The 26,841-nt window shown below is 44.5% G+C and overlaps 1 protein-coding gene and 1 long non-coding RNA gene across 2 annotated transcripts in view; one reads left to right on the top strand and one right to left on the bottom strand.

Moving 5' to 3' along the window:
* The window catches only part of Aff1 (AF4/FMR2 family member 1), a 162,697-nt gene extending 151,613 nt beyond the window's left edge, over positions 1-11,084 (bottom strand). Inside the window, exon 1 of the mRNA XM_013117978.3 lies at positions 10,891-11,084. The gene's annotated coding sequence lies outside the window, so the exon portion shown is untranslated. The remainder of the gene's footprint in view (positions 1-10,890) is intronic.
* Positions 10,331-11,907, top strand: LOC121140903. Its single transcript, XR_005877852.1, has 2 exons — positions 10,331-10,457; positions 10,605-11,907. It is a non-coding gene; the product is annotated as an uncharacterized LOC121140903 (long non-coding RNA).
* The last annotated feature ends 14,934 nt before the right edge of the window (positions 11,908-26,841 follow it).

Below are 26,841 nucleotides of genomic sequence, written 5' to 3'. Positions count from 1 at the left end.
CCCAATTCTCTTCCTGGATAATTAACAATGCTCTTGGTAGCAAGGTAACAACCATTTGTCTTAAGTCTATGCTCCTGCCGGGCATTAGTGGAGCCTTTAATCCCAGCACTCGGGAGGCAGAGGCAGGTGGATCTCTGTGAGTTCCAGGTCTACGAGTTCCAGGACAACATCCAAAGCAACACAGAGATACCCTGTCTCAAAAACAAACCAAAAATAAATAAATATGTAAATATATTTAAGTCTATGCTCCTCTATAGCCAGTCCAGGAGGCTGGCTCCAGGAGACTCTCAGCTAGTCGGGGCATCAGGAATCCAGTCCCCTCTGCTCTGCCCTCTTCACCATGCTTTGTCATCTTAAGGTGCAAAAGCTGGATGCTACACACAGACATCTAACTCATAGTCAAGGCAGGAAGGAAGAAAGCAGCAGCAGCAGGAGGAGTACAAATGGTCCAAATTCTCCTTTTGTTGAGAAAGAAAAATTCTTTAAAGATGTGGGCCATCAAAAATGCACTTGTAGGAAGTGGTCTCCCAGCTTCCAGAGAGGCAGGTGAATCAGGAGAATGGCAGAGGATGGTGGCCCAGCATCTAAGGTAGGATGAACGTAGTTCTACACAAAATTGGGGTCCATGGCAACAAGATCAAATGGGATTTTGTATTAGGGAGAAAAATAACAGCATAGACCATATTTTAATTTTTTTTCTTAGTACACACCAGTATCTGAGTTTAATGTATAAAAAATTTTTAACTCTCCTCAATGAAATACAAACTTCAGTTCTAATTTTCATATGTATCCCCAGAGGCTATGATTCTTGAATTAACAGACAGACCTTATGGAGTGAAGTACAGTAAGAATATATATGTAGCCTTTTGACATGGTGATGGGACACTGTCATTACAAAGTCCACGTCAAGAATAGCTCAATTTGAGCCGGGCGTTGGTGGCGCATGCCTTTAATCCCAGCACTTGGGAGGCAGAGGCAGTCGGATCTCTGTGAGTTCGAGGCCAGCCTGGTCTACCAAGCCAGTTCCAGGACCTGAGTTCAATTCCCAGCAACCACGTGGTGGTTCACAACCATCTATAATGACATCTGGTGCCCTCTTCTGGTGTGTGGCATACATGCAGACAGAACACTGTATACTAATAAATAAATCTTTAAAAAAAGAATAGCTCAATTTATTTATGGGGGGAGGGCCAAAATGTTTTAATTAAGGCTATTCTGGGCCAGAGGTTGCATGGGCCTGGCTGAAAATGTTACATTGTCAAATAACCCTCCAAATCTGAGGCTTGGCCAAATAGATGCTTAGTTCATACTTTGGGTCAGCTGCATACCTGTGTGCCATACTGAGGAGGAGGGGTGGGAAATTTGATACACATTGAGAAACTTCAGCTACTGAGAAGTATAATCTCTTCTCTCTTTTTTTTTTTTTTTCATTTTTTGGTAGTTCTTTGAGAATTTTGTACAATATGTTCTGATCATATTCACCCCTTCCTTGGCTTCTCCAGAACTGCCCCTCCCCTTCCCTACACATCCATCCTTTTTTGTTTTCTAATTTTAATTTCTAATTTTCAAACAATTGAGTCCAGTTTGTGATGCTCGTATATTCTTGGGTGCGTAGCCTTCCCTGGGAACAGCCACTTACCAGGGGTAACACTCCTAAAGAAAACTGACTCTTCCTCTCCCAGCAGTTGTCAATAACTGATAGCTCCTCAGGTAGGGGTGGGGCTTTGTGTCAACTTCCTCTCTCCAGGCTGAGATTTTTGTCTGACCTGAGCATGCACAGCTCTTGTGCATCCTAAGCACAGCAAATTCCCTGCCCTGCTGTGCCCAGAAAACCATTTCCTTACAGTTATCCACTACTTCTGGATCTACAGTCCTTCTGGCCGGCCCCTCTACAAAGATTCCTGAGTGCCAGGAGGTGGTGGAGGTACATGCCTTTGATCCCAGCACTCAGGAGGCAGAAGCAGGCGGATCTCTGTGAGTTGGGCCAGCCTGGTCTACAGAGTGAGTTCCAGGACAACCTCCAAAGCCACAAAGAAACCCTGCCTGGAACCCCCCCCCAAAAACAAACAAAAATAAACAAAGATTCCTGAGCCTTAGGAGGAGGGGGGTGATAACAGGCATCCCATTCAGAGCTGAAAACCCAGCAGTCTCCTTCTCTGCATCCTGACCAGTTGTGGGTCTCTGTATTAACCACCATCAACTCCAAATGGAAGTCTTGGATAAGGGCTGAGAAATGCACTAACTTATGGGTAGAATTTTTTTTTTTTTTTTGGGTTTTTCGAGACAGGGTTTCTCTGTGGCATTGGAGGCTGTCCTGGAACTCGCTCTGTAGACCAGGTTGGCCTTGAACTCACAGAGATCCGCCTGCCTCTGCCTCCCGAGTGCTGGGATTAAAGGCGTGCGCCACCAACGCCCGGCGGGTAGAATTTTTTTAGGAGTCAGTTTAATACTATGTTTATTTAACAGGAAAGTAGTTTAGGTTTTCCCCTCGGGTCCACGACCTGTCTAGTCACAGGTTTTTGGTCTAGTAACAGTACTAGGAAAGAATTTCATCTTAAACTCAATTGGAAAGATGGTTACTCCCATGGTGTTCCTTCCACTATTACATAGTGGGCACTCAGAAGGCTGCAAGTTTGTTATCAGTGTTATCTAAATATCTCAGGCCAGCCAGGCAGCCAGGGCTGGAGGGCAAAACCCTATTTTTTGTTTGTTTTCTTAAAAAATGCAGGGCTGAAGTCTGCATAGGAATAGTAGAAGGGAAATGTCTGATTCTTTAACCATGGCTCAAGAGGAAGCTGGTAGAGACTACAATCTGATGAGGAAGCAGAAGCAACCCAGACCAAGTATTCACCCAAGGCAGGGTTTCTCTGTGTAGCCCTGGATATCCTGGAAATTTCTCAATAGATCAGGCTCAACAGAACTCAGAGATCTACCTAGCTCTGCCTCCAGAGTACTGGATTAAAGGTGTGTCCCACCATGTCCAGCCCTAAAGTATTTTTATCTATTTTACCATGATTAAGGCAATTTATAGGGGGGATGGTTTATTTGGGCTTTAAAATTGCAGAGAAATAAGAGTCCACCATAGCAGGGAAGTGTCATTAAGCAGATGTGGCAGCAGCAACGGTTGAGAGTTCACATTTCCAACTTGGAGCAGAAAGCAGAGAGGGAACTTGAAATGCCATGTCAAAGCCTGCCGTAGTTGTGAACCACTCTGTGGGTTTTGAGAACTGAAATGATCACCAAGTAGGAGCCATTACTCTAGTCCCTGCATTTAGTTACAGTTACGAAGGAAAGAGGGCCACCATGCAGCTGTGGGGCACGCCTCTAATTCCAGCACTGGGAGGCAGAGGCAGGAGGATCTCAGGAAGTTTGAGGCCAGCCTGGTCTACAAATCGAATTCCAGGACAGCCAGGACTGTTACACAGAAAAACATTGTTTTGAAAAACCAAGGAAAGAGGACCAGAGAGATGGCTTAGTGGGTAAAAAAAAATTGTCACCAAGCCTGGTAACCTGAGTTCCCGAGACCCACATTCTGGAAGGAGAGGACCAACTTCCACAAGTTGTCCTCTGACCTCGACATACATGTTGTGGGTTTGCACACACATACATATGCACACAAAAATGTAATAAAAAGCCAACACAACACTTTCCATTGGGGTAAAAATACCACACACATATTAAAAGTAGCATTTATAATGTTCTGCTCTAAGTACCCATTCATTTAGTGGCTTAGTTGACTCAACTACTTAGTAGGGCAAGCACTACTGTGCCACTCCCTTATTTTAGAGACAATTCTCAGGTCTGTGGAATGTCATACATGCAGAGATACCAAGTGTCTGTGATACAGGTTTCCCTCAAGACTGTATGTATGGAACAGCCTTGGAGAATACAGCTAGTGTCTACTTCTACAACAAAGGGGAACATGTTTATTACACAGTGTAACCAAGACACTAACTCGCCTGAAGTTCAGAACAGCTGTACTGTCAATTATAAAAGATGGGATTCCCTGCCGGGGCAGTGGTGGCGCACGCCTTTAATCCCAGCACTCGGGAGGCAGAGGCAGGCGGATCTCTGTGAGTTTGAGGCTGGGCTGGACCGACAGCCTCCAAAACAATACAGAGAAACCCTGCCTCATAAAAACCAAAAAGATGGGATTCCCTGGGTTCTGGATTCCTTCTTGGAACACAGTTCCCTGAGTTTGCAGGTAAACCCTTGTGTAAATTGGAGCTTAGAGTAGGAAAATAAAATACTGGCACTCCAGCTACTGATTATGAATGACAAAGTCATTCCTCTGTCGCCACGCAGCCCTGGAGACTGTGGCAGGTTAATTTGCTGGCTTGTAAATAGGATAACATCACATATTCACATTCCTTGACCAGCAGTTAATTGCTTTGTCCAGAGTATTGACAAGTAGCGGTAGGTACATTAAAGGCTGTAGGCTGCACATCCAGTCCAGAGTCACAGTGCTAAGCCTCTGCTATACAAGGGGTGCTAAAGCTGGTTCCAGAAATAGAAGCAGTTGTTACACAGCAACAGCTCCTGGTTACAAATGCAAATTCTGCACCAGCATCTCAGACTCACCGGAATCAGGGACTCTGGCACTAATGGGATCATCTGTGGCTATGAAACCTTCCAGGAGATGCTGATAATCACCGAATCAACATACATACATACACACACCCAACAAATCTACAAGGCTAAGCTAAAGGAAATGGGTGGGAACGAGGGATCTACTCAGGTATGTATTCTTGAAAGCCACAATGGAGCTTTCATAAACTCAGTAATGTTTTTTTCTGAAATAAAGGAGCCAGTTTGTAAGTACATATATGCAGAGGCTGGAGGGCAACCTCAGGGGTCATTCCACCTTGGTTTTGAGACTAGGTCTCTTGCTTGACAAGTAGGCTAGTCTGGGTAGGCAGGGAGCCTGTCTCTATTCCACCTGTCCCAGAAAAGTGACCTAATCAACTATACTACTATATGCCCATCCCTTTTTGATTTATTATTTGTGTGTTTTGTAGGACAGAATCTCACTGTGTTTGAGATTGGACTGGCCTTGAACTCACAGAGATCAGCCTGCCTCTGTCTTCCAAGTGCTGGGACTAAAAATCTCTGAACCATCATGCCTAGCAGTATTTTAAGAATGAGTCTTAATGAGTTATTCAGGCTACTCTTGAACCTGTCTCTTTTTTTTTTTTTTTTGAGATTTTATGTATTTTATGCACGAGTGTTTGCACTGCATGCATGTGTCTGTGCATGCATGCACCATATTCTGGAATTATCTGCGGAGGCCAGAAGAGGGTTTCAGGTTGCCCGAGACTGGATAGTTGCAGATCACTGTGAGCAATGATGTGGGTGCTGGGAACTGGGTCATCTGGAAGAGCAGCCGATGAAACCACTGAGCCATCTCTCTCAAGCTCCTCCCCTTGAACTTGTGATTCTCTTGCCTCTGCCTGCTGAACACCTGGGGTTACAGACTCCAGGCCCAACTAAGAGCCCCAGTGCAGATGAATACAATTTGCCTATTAAATTCGCCTCCTTTGGGGCACAAATACATATCTGGAATGCAAGATGAAAATGCTTACTTTTTCACTCCCACAGTGATGAGAAAGAATCACTTAGCCAAGGAGAAAGACTATTTATATTTTAAAGTCAAGCTGTAATTCTTGAAAAACAGGAAACCACATATCAACATAGCCAACATAGTGTACCGTACTAGAAAGTACACCAGGCCCTGAGTCACAGAGTCAAGTTGTTCAACTTCAGCTCAGTTTCCTGATTTTAAAAGGGAAAATGTACTTCTGCTTAAGAGCTACAATTAGGTGTGCCGGATTGCCTGCCAGGGCAGTAGCACAGAAGTGCTCTAGGGGAGTGCACCAATAGCTCTTCTGCAGATCGAGGCTCAGCAGGCTGCAGGCTGGCACACCGAAGAGGTATCAGGACTGAACAAGAGGCTTCATAACATTATTTCCTTCAGGCTCCACTTGTCACAAAACTCTTCCAGTAGGAAAAAGTCACTCTAACAAGAAACACTTAGTCATGTTTAAAATGGGCCAGATAATTTAAGAATGTCAGCTGACTTTCCTCCCCTGGAGAATGCTCCTAAAGGAGAGCTGTCCTGAGGCAGGAAAGAGGAACTCATTAGCAGCAAACTCATTAGCAGCCATGATGGCCTTGTCACTCAGTCAAGACTATGATAACACACGTAAACACCAGAAGTTAAGGGGTTGGAGGGGTGGTGGCTGCAGGCATAGCTCATTTGGTAGAGTGTTTGCCTACTATGCACAGGTCCATGGTTCAATTCCAGGAACATGCACAGTTTGTGGCTAGCTACAGAAAACCCTACCACAAAACTGGAGAGAAGGGGGGGGGGTTGAGGACTGGGTTTAGCTGGTAAGGTGGTTGCTGGGCAAGCATGGGGACCTGCCTTCAAAGCCATGGACCCACATGTGCCTGTAATCCTAGCTCTGTGAGGGGTGAAGGCAGGTTGCTGGAGCTCACTGGGTGCCAGCTGAGCTCCAGACTGTGTTAGACCCTGTTCTCGAGGGAATAAGGCAGGAGTGGTAGCACAGGACATGTGACTTCCTCCTCTGGCCTGTACACACACACACAGGTGTTCACACACACATACACGAGTTAACCATATCCATTAATAAAATACCCGCACCGCCGGGCGTTGGTGGCGCACGCCTTTAATCCTAGCACTTGGGAGGCAGAGGCAGGCAGATCTCTGTGAGTTCGAGGCCAGCCTGGTCTACAGAGTGAGTACCAGGACAGCCTCCAAAGCCACAGAGAAACCCTGTCTCGAAAAAACCAAAAAAAATAAAAAAATAAAAAAATAAATATAAAAATAAAATACCCGCACTTATTAAGAATTACACATTTCATATTTATTTCCATGCTACTTACAAGTAAGTCACATTTACATAATTAATTTTAATACAATCCAAGATTCAAGTCCCCAGTTCCCCAGGTGGATCTCTGAGTTCTGGACCAGCCTGGTCTACAGAGTGAGTTTCGAGACAGCAAGAGCTGTTATACAAAGGAACCCTATCTCAAAGAACCTTTTTGGGGGGGATGCCCTCAGAGGCCTGGGGTGGGGGCATGAAAGATACCATGGAGCTAGAGTTATGTGGTCAATGGGAACTAAATCCAGGTCCACTGGAAGAACAGTAACTGCTCTTTACTACTGAGATCTCTTTCCAGCTCAGCTTTGGAAATATAGGGCTATTTCAGGACTTGGATGTTAACATTCAACTAACTCCATGAGATTATGCAAATTTGATGAGAGAGCCTAGTATGGAATTCTTTCCACTTGTTTTTCAAAAATAATAAGAACAAGTTTCTTTTCAACAGTTTGATTTTAAACTGGCTATGTGGTGGTACACCCCAACAATCCTAGCACTTCCCAAGTTGAGGCAGACAGTTCTTGGGTTCCATACTAGTTTCATCCAGCTACATAGTAATAATCTGTCTGTGCTGGGTGGTGGTGGTGCACTCTTTTAAAACCAGTGCTTGGGAGGCAGAGACAGGTGGATCTCTGTGAGTCCGAGGCCAGCCTTGGTCTACAGAGTGAGTTCCAGCACAGGTTCCAAAGCTACACAGAGAAATCCTGTCTCAAAAAATTAAAAAAAAAAAGAAAGAAAAGAAAAGAATCTGTCTGGCTGAGGCTGGAGAGGAGATGGTTCAGTTGTTAAGAGCACTGACTGCTCTTGCAGGACCCAGTTCCCAGCATGTGCATGGGGAATTTGCAGCTTAACTCCAGTTCAGGGGCTCTGACACTATCCTCTGGCTTCTGCGGGTACCACATGCACATACTTACAGGTAAGCACTCACACACATAAAATAAACTCTTAAAAAAATCACTCGTCTGCAAATAACAAGAGACATAACTTATGTCTATAATCCCAGCTCTTGGGAAGCAGAGACAATATAGAGTTACAAGTCTATGTATCAAGTTCTAGGTCAGCCTGGACTATAGACCGAGACCATGTCTCAAAACACAAGGGAAGAAAGAACAATTTTCTATTCATGTTTTCAACATTGAAGACAGCAATTAACTGAACAAGTGTTTGGATAAATATGTACTGGTGTATGCTGGGTGTGTGGTCGTTCACACTTTGATTCCAGCACCTGGGAGGCAGAGGCAGGTGGATCTCTTTGAATTTCCAGCCTGGTGTACAGAGTGGGTTCCAAGATAGCCAGGACTACAGAGAAATCCTGTCAGGAAATAAAAAACAAAAAATAAAAAACAAAACAAAAAAATTGGTGTCTAACAAAAATGCAACTCATAAGTGTGTTTACCTTTTCTATGATTTGTTTTTATTTTATGTGCATTGGTGTTCTGCTTGCATGCCTGTGAGGGTGTTGAATTCCCTGGAATTGCAGTTGCAGATAGTTGTGGACTGCCATGTGGGTGCTGGGAATTGAACCTAGGTCCTCTGAAAGAGCAGCCCGTGCTTTTAGTCACTGAGTCATCTCCCCAACCCCAAATATATGTATATCTTAACTGAAGGTCTTCTAAAGCTAAGCTAGGGGTATAGTGCATGCTTGTAACCCCAGCAGAGGCTGAGGCAGGAGGATCACAAAGACTGCATAGTGAGATTCTTTGGGAAAAAAAAAAAAGCAAAACCCAGAAGGATGGAAAGGAGGTAGAGGATAAAGAACAGGAGTAACACCACTGCCGCCACCACCTGTTAGCTGAACCAGTGCTTGACAAAATTCAGTTAAACCAAGTAGGAAACAGAAGAAACAGCGGGTTCTGATACTGATTACCCCATAGCGGAACACTGGCTGGGGGGTGGGGGCAGCTTGTTAGGCATACAGTCAGGAAAGGAGTATTTAAAATAGCCTGGATTTATTCTGCTATATTATCTAACCTTTGAGTGGGTGATCTTTGCATCCTAACCGAAGACAACATGATTCATCAAAACTGTCTTTTTGCAAGGTCGAAGAGTTAGGCGAATGACCAAAGCCGAGGGTCCCATAGAAATGCACTTTCTGCACTGAATTGGCTTTGGAGGCTGTCCTGCAACTAGCTCTTGTAGACCAGGCTGGTCTCGAATTCACAGAGATTTTCCTGCCTCTGCCTTCCGAGTTCTGGGATTAAAGGCGTGTGCCACCACCTCCCGGCTGAGTAAAACAAATTAACGTCAAAATGTAACAGCCCAGCTTCTTTCTTCAGGCTGCAAAGAACCTGCTAGTCTCGCTTCCCCAGAATCAGCAAACTGGTGACATTTCAAAACTAAAAACAATCACGCCTGTCTAACACTCGGTCTTCGTCTGAGGCCCCCTCTTTGGCTCCTCTCATCCCAGTCTTTCTTTCCTAAGCCTGCCCTCCTCGGACACACTGGTTTCAAATGCGTTTCCCTGGCTTTAATTAGAATTTATCTTCCCTCTTCTCACCAGGATTGTTAGCTCTCCATTCTCCCCTCCCTTTATGCATGTTTATCTTCCCACACACAGTCAAGAAATCACCTTTAAATGAAGCAGGCGAGCCAACGAGAGTTTTCAATCTCTTGTGAATCTATTTCTAGAATACCCACTCACGGAATCCTTCCCACTAAAGATGAAAGGCGAGCTAAGGAAATACATTAGACAGAGGAAGCAAACACTCAAGCAGGGCCATATCTAGGTGTTTGTAAGCCGCAAGGAAGAACTTCAGGTTTTTTTTTCCCCCTTTGCGAGCCCCTTTCTAAGACCACGAGCCTGACGCCGCCTAGGTCTGAGAGAGCGCAGTTGCCCACCCCCACCTTGCAGGCATTTTGTATGACCTTGCCCTGAATCCTGCGCATAGCCCACTCCTAGGACTCCTCCAGTACCTCCTCCATTGCAGAGCTCAGAATTCTCACTTTGAAACTGTCCCAGGCAGCACTGCGTCTGCATCTCGGTTCATGGTTCCGCACTGAAGGTTTTCAATGTGCCAAGTTCCTCAGTGGCGGGTCATACCCCCCACGGCGAACCAACAGGATTAAAATTATCCCACCCTACCCTTCAAAAGAGTACAAAGCAAGGCAAATGGAACCGCCGGCAGTTAGGGCTTTCCGCCAGCTCTGTCTGGTTCGGACACACTCCCAACCTCCAAAGCCAAGGGTCTTAGGACGATTTGCATAACAGTATTGGTGGAGAAAACCCAAACGCAAGACGTTGGAAGGCCCCTCAGGACTTCGTTCATGGAAGTAGGGTTCCACATAGGAAGCGTACGATTGGTACTCTCGGACCGTCCCCCTCAAACTCACTAACCGAGTGATAAAGGATCAGTGACCCAGGACCCGGCACTGGAGAAAACAGTGGGGGTGGGGTGGTGGGTAGCGTCCAGAGAAACTGGCCAACCCTTATTCTTAAAAGGCAGTCTCCCTCCGTCCGGAACAGCAGTTCTCAGAAGTGCCTCCAACTTTCCCTGCCTGGAGGATGCTGACCACCGCCCCACACCTCCTCTCCATCACAATTAGAGGCGATGGGTAGGTACCACTAATCTCCTGCCAGATGCTGGGGGAAGGAGGGTCGGAAGAGGAGGAGGGAAGAACCTGGCTGTACTCAAGAAACTTCTGGGAGTCCTGTTACGCAACTCAGGGACCAGGCTCTAACAACGGGACATTTTCCCGCAGGGCGCGGGGCTCAAGGGAGCGAGGGTGGACGAACGACCTCTCAGGTCCTCGACCCCTGGGTTTCTGGAAGCTACCTGCAGCGGAACCGCAGACAGGAGCAGTGAGAGCCTGTCTTCTGCGCCCATTCTGCCGAAAGGTTCCCACTGGCAAAGTGGCAAGGCCGGCCTCGAGTTAGAGTGCGGGGCAGCCTGGCTGCGGAGAAGTTCGCGACTGCGGCGCCGGGGACCAGGAGGAACTCCCCCCCACCCCCAGGCCCCCAGCCCGGGGCACGCAGGACTCGGCTTACCTTCTACTTCCTTTGATCCTCCAGTCCTCGCTGGGGCGTCCTCGTCACCTCCCTTGACCTGTTGAGATGCAGGGACGCCAGTTCAGCTCTAGAGCTGAAGGGCTCGAGGGTGCAGCCGGCACTACGGTGCGTACAGGCTGCGGGCCGAGTGCACCCGGGCTCTGCCAGCTTCGGGCATCTGCCGCCCGGAGGCCCAGGCCACGCCCGCCGCACCAGACCACGCCCCTCGCTTCACCCCACCCCCCCCACCCGGTCCAGCTCCGCCCCGGTCCACGCCCTCCGGCCCGCGCCACCCTAAAGGCTAGGAACATCGCGGTCCTCCTGCGGAGACGCGAGTGGGAGGATCGTGGGGTGAGGGGTGGCTGCGGATCCGGAGAGAACGCGGCAGTGACTGCGCCGGCCGCGTGGGTGACCCTGCCCCAGGCTGCTGTGGGGACCCTAGAACCCTTTAGCTTGACAACCAGATTAAGCTCCGGGTCAAGTTGCGAGGGGAAGTGTCAAGGCGGCTTTTTGCAAGCTGTACAACTGAATAGGATTCCATGTCCTTTAATGGCGATAACAACTAGCATCTGGGAGCGATTTACAGGAACGGGCTCTTCACTCACAGGCCCAGTTCATCTTCTCAGCAACCTTCTTAAACAGATACACTGTTCCCATTTCTCAAATAATGAAACCGAAACTCTGCTCAATATCGCCGACCTGCCACAAAGTCACTTAGGAAAGCTGTGCTTCGGAGTTGCGCCTCAGGCTTTTTGCGCTCTGCCCGCTCAACCGCTGGGAATTCTAATGGATGTTCAGGACGCGGTGGTGCAGACCCACAGGAAGAAGGGTTCAGTTCCTTTAAGAGTCCTACTCTGAGCAAGCTAATCAGCTGTCCCCAATCCCGAACCTCACTTTCTTTCCTGAAAAAGTCAGGGTGTATGAAATGTCCTAGGACACGCCCCCGAGTGTTCTCTTTTTGAGACAGATTCCCACTAGGTAGCCCTGGTTGCCCTGAAATTCACTATGCGCCACTATGCCTGGCTACGTGTCTTTAATTATGAAAGTCAGCTGGGTGACAGGTGGTGGCGCACGCCTTTTATCCCAGCAGAGGCAGGCGCATCTCTGTGAGTTTTGAGACCAACCTGGTCTACAAAGCGAGTTCCAGGACAGCTCTGTTACACAGAGAAACCGGGTCTGGAAAAACAAAACAGGAAGGAAGGAAGGAAGGAAGGAAGGAAGGAAGGAAGGAAGGAAGGAAGGAAGGAGGGAGGGAGGGAGGGAGGGAGGGAGGGAGGGAGGGAGGGAGGGAGGGAGGAAGGAAGGAAGGAAGGAAAGAAGGAAGGAAGGAAGGAAGGAAGGAAGGAAGGCATCTTACTTAGATGTAACCCAGTGCCTATGGAAATAAATACAACCTATGAAAAAGAAATCCGATGTGCTGTGTCCTGCCCCCTCTTCCAATTAAGTGCTGTTTTGTCCCTCATGAGACCTTCACTGTTCATAAAATTGAAAACCGGATCGATAAATATTTGCATTTCCAAATTAAACACTTTATTGACTACTGCGCTTTAGTGCCCATGGATTGTTTTCCAAAACATAGGGAGTTCAGTTCAGTATCACAGTGCTTGCCTCTCGATTGTGTCCCCACGGTGACACTGTGTTAATTTACTTTACTGTGGAAATAATTTTAATGTCCCCGGTGAAGCAGCAGGGCTTTTGTTGTTGTCCCTAAATGTTTACTCATTTATCTGAAACACCTTCTCACATAGCTCAGGCAGAGCGGGACAGGAATCACCTCGGTATTTGGACCATTCTTACAATTTTCTAGTAGAAACGTATCTGATGAGTTTGTATGCCTTTTTTGTTGTATGCCTAATATATGTATTTTTCCTAATGTATATCTCATTGTAAAAGACCAGAGGGACATGATGTTGACACTGGAAGTTCAGTGTTTTGTTTGAAGTTGAGAGTGATGGAGATTTGTTTTGGAGAACAGTTTCTTCCACTTCTGTGATCTTCTGAAGGCTGTGTGCCATGAGTGGGACACACCATAACAAAGACAGCTTACAACAGCTCACAACAGATTCAGTGAAGAGGCAGGTATCCATGAGTTAGTGATCAGTGTCAGCACACACCTATGGTTTCCTCACTGATAACTGGGCAGTTTAGAAGTACTTAAATCAGGGCTGGTGAAATGTGTGAGCGGTAGAGAATGCTTTTTGTTATTCCAGCAGATCAGAGGATGGTTTGATACCCCTCACAGCATAGTGGGTGGGATCTACCTTCCTCTCTGCACTCAGGAGGCAGAGGCAGTCCTGGGATTAATCACATATGTCACCGTTTCCTGGCTTAGCTGGAAAAAGCACTATCCCACAGTAGACTACTTGAGTTTGACTTGGAGCCCAGGAATCCACATTAAAAAGCCAGATGCAGGGGTTGGAGAGAAGGCTCAGGATTAGGAGTGCTGACTACTCGCCCAGAGGACTAGGGTTCAGTTCCAAACACCCACATGGTAGTTTACAACCATCTGTAACTCCAGGTCCAGAGGATCTAGTGCCCTTTTCTGCCTTCCATAGATACTGCACATATGCAACACACAGGCCTAGAGGCAGGCAAAACACTAATGCACATAGCATAAAAATAAATAACTAAATCTCACAAAACAAAACTAGATGCCGTGGTAGGCACCTGTAATCCAGCATTCCCTCAAGGCAGAATGTGGAGATAGAAGAATTGCCTGGAAGCTCTCAGCACACAGGGCAGCAGCAGGTACAAAGGGGACCCTGCTTCAAGAAGCTGGAAGGCCAAGAGCCTGAAAGCTGTCCTGTGACCTCCACACTTGCATGCCCTCAGCCATACACATACACAAACACAAATAAAAACCATAACACGAATAAAAAAAGAACCCAGAGACTGATATTGGGGTTCAACCTGAAGATAATGGAGGCAAAGCAGTCGGCCACTAGCTCTTATCTCAAACTCAAGCTCAGGCATGAGCTCTTCATCAAGCTTCAAACTGCTGCCTCTTCTCAGTGTGGCCAGAGAATCCTGATACCAGTTTCCCTAAACAATGACAAACATCCATAACCTATTGAGTGACCAAAAACCACCCACTCCACCTCTTGGGAATGTGGGTGTTGTGTTTTTTTTTTAACTATTTATTTATTTTATTTTATTTGCATTGGTATAGAAGGTGTCAGATCCCCTGAAACCAGAGTTACAGACAGTTGTGAGCTGCCATGTGGGTGCTGGGAATTGAACCCGGGTCCTCTGGAAGAGCAAACCAGTGCTCTTAACCTCTGAGCCATCTCTCCAGCCCTGGGTGTTGTGTTCTTAAAGTTACTTCCTGCTGTGGGGTAGGGGGTGGCTGCATATTTAGGGGATCCTGAAAAGAAAATTTCGGGTTAACTGTCAAGCTGTATCTTTTTTTTTCTCGAGTCAGGGTTTCTCTGTGGCTTTGGAGGCTATCTTGGAACGAGCTCTCGTAGACCAGGCTGGTCTTGAACTCACAGAGATCCCCCTGCCTCTGCCTCCTGAGTGCTGGGATTAAAGGTGTGCACCACCACTGCCAGGCAAGCTGTATTGCTTTTTTGTCCAGTCTCTGCATAATGGAAAAGCACAGGGCTTGTCTCAAGTCCTGGATAGAGATCATTTCAGTTGGCCTCCTCAAAAAAGGTCTGAGCAGTTTGTAGTCCAAAGCCAATCTTTAGTTGGTGTTGTTCAGTTTAAAGCTGTTGTCATAGTCCTGGAAAAGTTGCTGTTATGGGGTTCCATCTTCTTTTGTTTGTTCATTTGTTAATTGTTTTGTTTTTCAAGACAGGGTTTCTCTGTGTCAACAGTTCTGGCTGTCCTGAAATTTACTTTGTAGATCAGGCTGGCCTCAAACTCACAATCCACCCATGTCTGCCTCCCAAGTGGTGGGATTAAAGGTGTGTGTGACCTCCACCCTGCTGGGATTCAGTCTTCTCTTTGGAGACTTCAGAGATTACATTATGGAAGATTATTCCCTTTTATGGTAATTTTTTCCTGGGTATTTCTCCCTTCTTCTTTGGATGCTTATTTGTTCAAAGGTCTTAAATTCCTCAAGATATTTATTTTCATTTTTCTGGAAAGACAAAAACAAAACCATTCCCCAACCCTAATTTTGGAGAGGTTCCTAATCTAATCCTTATCAAATTTGACCTATGGCTTCCCCTGAATTTTTTGTTTTAGTTTCTAAAACTTTTCTTTCATCCAGAACAATGTTTTTTTTTTCAATTGGCATTAGGTTATTTAATTATTCTGGGAAGGAATTTCATCCACAGTGGCAGGAAATGAATGAACCAGTTTTGGAATAGGGGCTTTCAATAGCTCCCTCTAGGCATTTCAATGGCAATACAATAGTCCTTAAATATTTGTTGTTCTTCTGTTCCATATCAGGTGGCTCTTCTGACATGAGATAAATATTTTTTATTTTTCTTTAACAAGCATGCTTAGGTTTAGAGAAGGAGAGAGTCACTCTCCAACTCCAAAGCCAGCTTTAATCTCTATTTGGACTGGGTCTACAAAAGAACCATTTGCACTATGTCTATATAGAAAAGCAGAAACAAACATTTGGGAAGATTTATGAAATTTTATCCTGTTGCAAATATGATACCAAAATAGACTAATTTACTCCTTTCCTTGGAATAATTTTTCTGCATTATTTGTCCCTTTTCTTTAGATGTCTCATTTGTCCAATGGTCTCTGGATTCCCTAGCTGTATCCTTTTATTCTCCCAAAAAGACAAAAATAAAACCTTTCCCTAACCCTAAATTTTTGGGTAGGTTCTCCTTTAGCAGGTTATATCTGATCAAATGGAAAACATTAGTTTTATATGTTAGATTAAATGGCCATGCTACTTGATGAACTATCATCTCTTCTAGTTAAGAGTTGCTTGTTCACATCGAATCTTTATCAATTTTGATGGTATCCATAGCTTTTTTTTTCACCTGTGGAAATAAAAGCAAAACCTCTTCCCCAACGTAACACATGTTCTGGCTTCCATTCAGAGGTCAAGACATCTTTAAAGTATACTGGCTGATTTAATTCTGTAGTTTTAGCCGGGCGTTGGTGGCACACGCCTTTAATCCCAGCACTCGGGAGGCAGAGGCAGGCAGATCTCTGTGAGTTTGAGGCCAGCCTGGTCTACAGAGTGAGTTCCAGGACAGCCTCCAAAACAATACAGAGAAACCCTGTCTCGAAAAACCAAAAAAAAAAAAAAAATTCTGTAGTTTTTTTCTATTATCCAGTGTTTCTTCTCGGCTGTTGTTCCTTTCTCATTAGCATTCAGAAAATTCAAAGTTAATAAAGCACCATGCAGTCTATTTCTGGGGTTCCTTATCATTCCTTTCTGTTTATTTAGCATACCCTCTAGAGTTTCGTTCCACTTGATCTTTCTTTAACTGCTTACCCTGTAGGATTGTGTGGTGTATCTGTAATATGCTTTATATTATAATGAGCAAAATACTGTTTTATTTTCTTAGAGGCATATGCTGGAGCATTGTGTTTCTTTATTTGTGCAGATATAACCATGATGGCCATGACTTCTAGCAAATGTGTAATTACCGAATCAGCCTTTTCTGAACTTAAAGCAGTTGCCCATTGGAAACCTGAATAGGTATCAATGATGTGGTGTACATATTTCAATTTTCCAAATTCTACAAAATGGAACACATCCATTTGCCAGATTTCATTCCTTTGAGTACCTTTTGGATTACTTCCTGCAGGTAGTGGACTTTGGTTGTAAAAAGAACAAGTAGGACATTTCCTCATAATTTCCTAGGTTTGTTGCCAAGTGATGGAAGTCCTTTTTCTAACCTTTGCTATTGACATGGTGTTTTTTTGTTTTAAGAAAATTCTGAGTCCTTTAGCACATTCCCTAGCAATAATTGATCAATTTCATTATTACCTTGTGCTAGAGGGTCTGGCAGACCTGTATGGAATCAGATGTGTGCAATGTGACATGACTCCTGTCCCTGACTATGTCTTGTAACTGAATAAATAATGAAGTCAATTCTGTACCATCTAGTATAAATTCAGTGGTTTCAATATGTGAAACAATTCTTTCTGCATATTGTGAATCAGTAAGTATGTTGAGAGGTTCTTTATGATCCACTAACATTGTGAGAATAGCAAATAATTCTTATTTTTAAACAGAATTATAAGGACTTAGATCCACTTTAGTTTAATTTTCTGATTTGCAACCTGCCTTTCCTGATTTATTTGCATCAGTATAGAATGTAGGGGCTCCAGTTATTGGTGTTTCCCGTACAATTGGAGGAAGGATCCAGTCAGTTCTCTTGCTCTTTGCTAGGGTTCCCTGCCTTCCATAATTTGTCAATTTCGTCATTGTAAATGGTACTATAATTTCTGCTAGATATATTCCTGCTAATTGATGAAGTCTCAATTTTCCTTTTAGAATCAACTCAGAGATCTTTTCCACATAAGTTTTTAATTTTTTTATTATTAATCAGTATAATCAGTCAATAAATTGGGCAATATTTGTTTGCTTGTTGGGGGGGGATAGTTTTTTTTTTTAAGATTTTATTTATTTATTACATATACACCAGATTGAATTGTAGATGGTTGTCAGCCACCATGTGGTTGCTGGGAATTGAACTCAAGACCTCTGGAAGAGCAGTCAGTGCTCTTAACCTCTGAGCCATCTCTCCAGCCCAAGTTTTTAATTTTTTAATTCAGTTTATGTGGTTAAAAAAAAAAGATCCACACTATGATAACATCTTGCCTCTGTATTAAATTCCTGTAGGGGATTGCTTAGAGGGTGATATGACCAGAATGCAGTTAAGTTTTGGATCTATACAATCCACATATGCCATCTGTAATTGTCTTCCACTAACGCCAATTCTCTTAACAGCTTCAGCTGTTAATTCCCTGGGACTATTTAAGTCCTTGTCACCGGTGTATGCTATAAATCATTGGCTTATCTTTCTAGTCCCAGAAGGTTGCTTTGACTACACTACACTGTGGAAAGATTACGCTGACTGACATATGACAATGAATTGGAGCCAGTGAAGCTGCGGTCCTGATCTCTAAGGCCATGGAATAAAGTGTGCAGAAAGTCAGGTATAGACTGTGGGCAGATGGAGAAATTCTGGACTACCTGGGAGGTAGATGTGTGAACGTGACCGCTGCGCACCTGGTCAGCATGAAAAGAGCCATTTCGATTTCACTGTGTCTGCATTGCGAGATAGCCAGTTCCCAGTGGCCTGACATCACCTTTTCTAACAAGTCTGAGATTGGGTTTTGCATGAAGTGAGTGTGGGCTCATGTTCAGTGCTGCACTCTGCTCCCCACCCTATTGTCCCCCATTTCCCTTCTCTAATCTGTCTTCCACAGCTGCCGGAGGAGTCCTCTTACGTGAATCATTTGAGGCTCAAGACTTCCTGAACTTCTTTTCCTATGTGGTTCAACTTTTAATTTTACTAAAACCAGATTAGCTCTGCACATGTGGTGCTGGCATTAAACTAATGACTATTTCATCTCCATGTGGGGGTGGGGAGGTTGGTTTTTGGTTGTTTGAGACAGGGTCTCTCTATGTCATCTTGATTCTCACCATGTAGAATTCACAGAGATTCACCTGCCCTTGACTCCTGAGGGCTGGGGTCAGAGATGTGTGGCACCAAGGCCCCATTTGTTTGTTTGGGGGAGGGGGCTGAGACTATTTCTTAAATTGTTCTTTTTGTCTTTGTCTTAAGAAAGGCCTTTATAGCCAGGCAGTGGTGGTGTACAGCTTTAATCCCAGCACCCAGGAGGCAGAGGTAGGTGGATCTCTGTGAGTTTGAGGCCAGCCTGCTCTATAGAGAGAGTTCCAGGACAGCCTCCAATGCCACAGAGAAAGCCTGTCTCGAATCCCCCCCCAAGACCTTTATTCATTTATGGTAATAATAAAAATAATTACAAGATAAAATAAATAAATAGTTATTTATTTATTTATTGGTTTTTCAAGACAAGATTTCTCTGAAGCTTTGGAGCCTGTCCTGGAACTCCCTCTAAAGACCAGGCTGGCCGCAGACTCACAGAGATCCACCTGCCTCTGCCTCCTGGGTGCTGGGATTAAAGGTGTATACCACAGGGGGCTGGAGAGATGGCTCAGAGGTTAAGAGCAGTGACTGCTCTTCCAAAGGTCCTGAGTTCAATTCCTAGCAACCACATGGTGGCTCACAACCATCTGTAGGGAGACCTGGTGCCTTCTTCTGGCCAGCAGACATACATGTAGGCAGAATACTGTATATATAATAAATAAATTAATTAATTAAAAAAAAGAAAAAGGATTAAAAAAAAAGGTATATACCACTACTGCCTGGCTAAATAGTACATTTTAATGAAAACACTTTTCTCCTAACTCTAAATGAAGTTAATGAAATGGCCAAGATTACTTCATGTTCTTGCACATCTTCAGTGACTGACTTAATGGAAGACAGACAAATGTTTCTATCTGGTTCTTCAAGTTATCTGTATATTGTTTGGTCTAACGTACAGTGAAAATATCTGTCCTCAAGTAGGCAAACATCAACTTCCTTTCTGTAGCACATTCTGTTCCGCTAGAAAAGCTCCCTCCATTCTCATTTCACTGTCTTGGACTATTCTAGTCCCTTAAGCTGGAACACTTTGAACCTTCAGAACAATATTTCTTAGTTTTCCCTTTTGAAATGGTGTCAGTCAGGCTGTGGGTTTAGTTCAGTGGTAGAAGGCTTGTGTAGTGAGTTGACAGCTGTGGGTTTGGTCTCTAGCATGGCATGGTGTGTGTGCTTGCACATGTGTGTGTGTGTGTGTGCATGCTTATGCCTGTGCTATAGTATCTGTCCTTCAAAACATATTTATTTGTTTACTTGTTTATTTATTCATTCAATGATCCCTGGCAAGGCACATTGTAGGTCCATGGGCTAGAAAGAGAAATTGGGTTCATTCCTACTCTGGAATAGGGGTTTTCAAACTTCTTTCTTTAAAACAAAGTTTTTTTTTTGTTTTTTTTTTTTTTGTTTTTCGAGACAGGGTTTCTCTGTAGCTTTGGAGGCTCTCCTGGAACTCACTTTGTAGACCAGGCTGGCCTCGAACTCACAGAGATCCACCTGCCTCTGCCTCCCGAGTGCTGGGATTAAAGGCGTGTGCCACCAACGCCCGGCTAAAACAAAGCTTTTAAAACTGGGTTTACTTTCAGCATTCAATAGGCAGAGGCAGGTTTATTTTATTTGAGACAGAGTCTCACTGGGTAGCCTTTACAGATCTGAAACTCAATATATAGATCAGACTGGCCTCAAACTCAGATAACACCGGCATCTGCGTCTTGAGTGCTGGGATTAAAGGTGTGTGCCACTGATGATTGGTTTTCTTTCTTTCTTCTTTCCTTCCTTCTTTTCTGAAACAGGGTTTCTCTGTGTAACAGTCTTGGCTGTCCTGGAACTTGATTTGTAGACCAGGTTGGCCTCAAACTCACAGAGATCTGCCTGCCTTTGCATCCCAAGTGGCGTGTGCCAACCTTTTCTTTCTGTAAACAGCAAGTCAGTACAAATGTAAGTAAGCTTTGTCAGTACCTAGACTCTCTAGCAAAGCACTGTACTCAGCCATTATAACACCAAAGTGTCCACAGCGAGTATGCCATGGGGAAGAGCAGCGACAGCTCACACACCACGGAAATGAGCATCGGCAGAATGGATATGGTTAACCCTCTAAGATGCTGTTTGTTTATTCCTGCTCTAAAAACCAAGTGAAGAAACCTGCCACAAAGACTAATGAATAAGACACAACAAGAAAACATGGTGGTCAGAGGAGCAAAGGAAGATGGAGTCTGAAAGAGAAATGAAAGGAAAATGAGCTGTGCCGAGTGGTGCTCAGCCACTGCCCTCCCCGTGCAGCCTGCTCCGGGATCTGTGTTGTTCTGGGGCAGAGAAGGAAGAGGGCATGTCCAAGTAAATAATAGAGTCAGAGTCAAATTTCAAGTTGAAAGGGTTCATAAAGCACCAAAGGGAAGAGATAAGAAAAGTCCACAGTAGACACATTATCGAGGAATTTAAGAGCAGTAACGATAAAGAAGACAATCTCTTCTAGAAACAGAGAACATGTGATATTAGACTTCTCAAAGGTACATTGGCTCCAAGATGATAGTATTTGTTAAACGCTAAAACACAAAAGAGAAACCCTTTGAGACTAGAATTTTATACTTAAAAATTTGAATCAATAGTCATCTGAAGTCCAGTTGTCACATCGGACCATGATGGCTCACTTCAGCAAACACAGCACTTGGAGACTGAGGCAGGACTCTTGAGATAGAAGTCAGCCTTGGCTAAAAGTAAGGTCACACCTCAAAGACAGAGAAGGGAAGAGCCTGATGTGGTGGCACAAGCCTTTAATCCCAGTACTTGGAAGGTGAGCTGGAAGGCCAGGGGTTCAAGGTCATTCCCATTATATAACCAGACATTCAAGTTATACTAGGTTACATAATGAGTTGGAGGCCAGCCTGAGCCCTGTAACAACTGCCTCAAGAAAACAAAATAGGAGCACATTCTCTCTCTCTCTCTCCCTCTCTCTCTCTCTCTCACACACACACACACTAAAACTAGCATGTCTGACTTACAAATTCTGAGACGGTTCATCATACAAAGGACCCACTTTAAAAATGATTTTTTTGACCTGGCTGTGGTGGCACATGCTTTTGATTCTAGCACTTGGGAGGCAGAGGCAGTCAGATCTCTGTGAGTTCAAGGCCAACTTGGTCTACAGAGTGAGTTCCAGGACAGTCAGCGCTATGTAGAGAGACCCTGTCTCAGTAAATAAATAAGTAAATATTAAAAAGAAAAAGCCAGGCCAGGCGTTGGTGGCGCACGCCTTTAATCTCAGCACTCAGGAGGCAGAGGCAGGTGGATCTCTGTGAGTTCGAGACCAGCCTGGGCTACCAAGTGAGTTCTAGGACAGCCTCCAAAGCCACAGAGAAACCCTGTCTCGAAAAAAAACCAAAAAAAAAAAAAAAAAAAAGAAAAGAAAAAGCCAGGCATGGTTGCTCATACTTTTAGGCTAGCCTTATCTACATAGTGAGTCCTAGGCAGAACTACATAGTGAGATGAGACTGTCTCAAAACACACACACTCACACACTCACACACACACACTCACACACTCACTCACACACACACACACACACACACAAATTATGTTTTTGAGAAAGTCCTGAAATGAAGAAAAACAAAAAGTGCAGGTGTACTTATTGTAGCCTTAAAAAAGAAGAGGCAGTCAGGTTCAAAGAGAAAAGAAATGTAAAAGTAAATAATTTACAGCTCAGAACTGAAATCTAAGAAATACAATGGACACTTCAGGAGGAAGGAATTCAAATAGACAAAGAATGTGCTAATTTATTTGTTTATCCTCTTTTTTGCAGTGCTGGGAGCTGACCTTGCTTAAATTAGGCAGCCAGTCTTCCACTAAGCTAAGTCTGAAATTTAAGAAATAATAGGGTTAGTCAGTGGCAGGCTAGCCTGGGGTACACAGCGAGACCCTGTGCTTGTAGGGCAGAGGAGGAGAAGGAAGAAAGAAACAGGGAGAGATTTGATCATTACGGTGACAACAGGAGACCACACTGAAAATTTATCAGAAGTGGTGTAACGCCAAGTTTGAGCTCAGGGTGCGTGCCTCCAGGAACCGACCTAGAAGAGGCCTTGAGCTGGACTGGGATTCAGACAGTTGCCCAGGGCAGGGCAGGACTGTGAGCCAGAAGTCTTCCTCTGGGTTGCCTGTGTTTCTTGCCACAGGGACCAGTGGCTTGGGGAGGGAACCGCAGTGCCTCCGGTGTCTCTCTAGTGCCCTCTACGGATGAGGCCTAACATTGCACGAGCTGGCAATGAGAGCCAGAAAAAGGAAATGCAGCAGAAAGGCAATGGCGGACACGTGCGCTCCCCGCCTCCGCTTTCCCCACCCAGTACTGCACGCCCACACCCACCCGTGCTGTGAGTTTGAGCCCAGCCTGGTCTGTGTATGGTGACCGGGTGGCCTGTCTTGAACACACTCCTTGGCTCTTTGCTTTGTTTTTGAGACGGGAGATTATTTTACAACGCCTTAATTTGTAGAAAAGTACTAATAATGCATAGATAAATAGTAATTTATTTATTTATTTGTTTGTTTGTTTTTGAGACAGGATTTTAACCCACAGAAGTAAAATCGACTGTTCCTAGGGAAAATATAGCTTATTTCTGTCAGGTTAGATGATGTTATATATTTTATCGTTTGCTATTTTGATTTTTTAGATTTATTTTATTGTTGTTTTGATTTGATATGTATGTATTTATTTTAGGCAAAATGCCATGCATTCCAGGCCAGCTACAAACTCACACATGTAGCAGTGGTAGACTCAACGCTGATGTTTCCACCTCCAAGGCACTGAGATTGCACCCGTGTGCACTACCACCCTAGTTCATTTTGCACACTTTGAAAAAGAAAACTTACTCGCTGGGCAGTGGTGACACACTCCTTTAACACCAGCACTTGAGAGGCAGAAGCAAGTGGTTCTCAGAGTTTGAAGCCAGCCTGGTCTGCAGAGTGAGTTTTAGGACAGGCTCCAAAGCTACAGAGAAACTCTGTCTCAAAAAAAAAAAAAAAAAAAAAAAGTAGACTAACTTACTCTAACATTATGTGTCCTCTAAATGTGTGTGGTTCTTTGAATTCATCCTTGACCTACTTGCAATATCGTACTGGCCTCTTCATTTATTAATGAGTTATGTAAGACCTCTGATACATTCGTTTTATGTTTATATGGGGTTTATGACTTTTACTTCTTTAAAATTACAACAGTTAAAGATTATAAATGATTAGGGATTAGGGCAGGAGAGGTAGCTCAGTGGTTAGGGTAGGTAGCGCTCCTGCAGAGAGTTTGTTTGGTTTCTGGCGCCCACATGGGGCAGCATACAGCAACCTATAACTCCATCTGCAAAGGCTCTGATGCCCCCTTCTGGACTCCATGGGCACCTGAAATCATGTGTATACAAACTCACATGCACACATTCATGCAGACATAATAAAAGATAAAATAGTGTGTGTGTGTGTGGTTTCTCGAGATAGGGTTTCTCTGTGTAGCCGTGGCTGTCCTGGAACTCATCCTGTAGACCAGGCTGGCCTCAAACTCACAGAGATCCTGCCTCTGCCTCTCCAGTCCTAGGATCAAAGGTGTGTACCACCATCCCAGGCAAAATCTGTCCTTTTTTTTTTTTTTTTTTAGGAATCCAGTTACATAGGATCTCAGAATGTGGCTCAGTGGTCCTAGCTTCAATCTCCAATACTCCTCACCTCCCCCCCAAAATCCATTCACAAGAAGGCAAGCATTATAGGATTCCACTTATACGAGGTAGCCAGAAGAGCCATGGAGACAGCAGAGAGGCAGCTTCCACAGCCCACGTCAGGAGGACAAACCGAAGCTGATTGCCTAACACATACAGAGCTTCAGTTAGTGGAGATAGAGAAACCGGTGGAATCGGGTAGTTGCACAGTGGTTGTTGCACAAAATACCAATGTATTTCATGACAAGTAAAAGTGGTTAAAATTGTGGTGGAATTGTTAGTCCATGGTAGAGCATGGACAAAGCTCTGTGGTTCAATCCCCAGGACCAAATACCCCACAAAGGTTAAGATGATAAACTCTAAGCTTTATGTATTTTACTGCGAGTTTAAAAAGTGAAATGAAAAATTATTTGAACACTGACTACTTTAAAAGTTACATTTATTGGTAGGTAGTGGTGGTGCAAGACTAGGGAGGCAGAGCCAAGTCGGAGCCAGAGGGGTGAGAGGCGGGGTGGAGCATCTTGCAACAAGCCTTGAACAAACTAGAGCAGAAACTGAGGGTTCACAGTTTTTTGGAGGGGGGCATTCTGGTCCAGGGTTTCTCTGCCTGTATAGCCCTGGCTGCCTTGGAACTCTCTTTGTAGACCAGGCTGGGCTCAAACTCATAGAGATCCACACCTGCCTCTGCCTCCTGAGCCCTGGGACTAAAGATGTGTGTCACTACCCGGCTGAGGGCTGACATCTTGAAAAGCAGGTAGGATGCAGGAAGTGAACTGGAAATGGTGTGAGTCTTGGAACTCTCACAGACTGCCCCAGTGACACACCTCCTCCAGCAAGGCCATACCTCCTAGGCCTTCCCAAATAGCTACAGCCCAGGACTGTCAGGACACCTCATTCTAACCACACACACACACACACACACACACACACACACACACACACACACACACACACACACGGCACATATGTGGGAGTCAGGAGGAAAATTTGTAGGGATCAGTTCTGTCTTTCTACTATGTGGGTCCTGGGAATTGAACTCAGGCTTAGCAGCAAGTGCCATAATATAGTGACCCATGTAATTGGTCCTGTATTTTTTTTAAAGATACATTTATTTATGATGTATACAATGTTTTGCCCACACATATGCCTGCATGCCAGAAGAGAGCACCAGATCTCAGTTACAGGTGTTTGTGAGCCACCATGTGGTTGCTGGGAATTGAACTCAGGTCCTCTGAAAGAGCAGCCAGTGCTCTTAACCTCTGAGCCATCTCTCCAGCTCCAGTCCTGTAATTTTTTTAATTTCCATTTTTATTTTGGACAGGCTTTCCTTCTTTCCTTCCTTCCTTCCTTCCTTCCTTCCTTCCTTCCTTCCTTCCTTCCTTCCTTCTATCCTTCCTTTCTTCCTTCCTTCCTTCTTTCCTCCCTCCCTCCCTCTAGTCTCTCTCTCTCTTCCTTCCTTCTTTCTCTTTCTTTCTTTCTTTCTTTCTTTCTTTCTTTCTTTCTTTCTTTCTTTCTTTCTTTCTTTCTTTCTTTCTCTTTTGAAACAGGGTTTCTCTGTATAACAGCCCTGACTGTCCTGGAACTCATTTGTAGACCATCCTGACTTGAAGAGATCTGCCTGCCTCTGCCTCCTGATTGCTGGGATTAAAGGTGTGTGCCAACATGCCCAGCTTGGACAGAGTCTTCTATAGCCCAGCTAGCCTTGAACTCCTGATCTTCCTGCCTCACCCTGGAAAGCGTTGAGAGTGGAGGCATGCCCCACCATATCCAGCTACTGATAGCTTTTTTTTCCTGATAGCTTTTTACTTTGTCATAGTTCTACTAAACATTCTGTAAAACCAACTACCAACGCCTGAATATGAAATTACAATAGACATAAAAGAAAATAATGATTAATACTTATGAATCAACGTACATCTAATGAAAACAAATTCAAAACTACCATAGCCCCTGTCTTTGTTGCTGGTCCTGAGGTCAAAATTGCATAGTTAATACTTCCTCTTTCTACTTCTTAGTTCATATTTCCTTTGCCCTCAGAAGTTCAACTGGTCTGCTGGCCTGGAAAGTGATCTAAACTTTAAGACATGAGGTATTGCATTCTCTTTCTCTCTCTCTCTCTCTGTCTCTCTGTCTCTCTCTCTCTCTCTCTCCCTTTTTTCTTTTTCTTTTATATAAATTGGTATTTTACCTGCATGTATGTCTGTGTGAGAGTTCAGATCTTGGAGTTAAGACAGTTGTTAGCTGCTATGTGGGTGCTAGGAATTGAACCCATGTCCTCTGGAAGAGTAGTCAGTTCTCTTAACTATTGAGCCATCTATACAGCACTAAGGTATTGCATTTTCAATGCCTTTATTATTTTTTTGTTACAGTTTTCTATTAGTATGCACTATTGGGTATTGAAGTGGGAAGGGCTGGTCCTGGATATGCCTGTGTTTCAGACATATTCCTGCACTCACTGGTGGGACCTCAAGGTGGCTGGGAATTTTGCTTGTTGATATCAGCCACTCCATCAGCACAGAGACCTTTCCTGGCCGCTGTTTTGTGATATGAGTTTGAAACAGTGAAGTGGTACCACCATCTTCTGATTTGATGGCTTTGTGGCATATTGTGGTAGAAGTACTCCTTTTTGGGGAATAAGTTCAATCAGCAAGATTAGCCACTTGGGCAAGAAACTG

The sequence above is a fragment of the Mesocricetus auratus genome, unplaced genomic scaffold, assembly GCF_017639785.1.
Source record: "Mesocricetus auratus isolate SY011 unplaced genomic scaffold, BCM_Maur_2.0 Super-Scaffold_100006, whole genome shotgun sequence".
NCBI lineage: Eukaryota > Metazoa > Chordata > Mammalia > Rodentia > Cricetidae > Mesocricetus > Mesocricetus auratus.
Note: the sequence above shows the minus strand (reverse complement) of the source record. Positions and strands in the feature narration are given on the sequence as shown.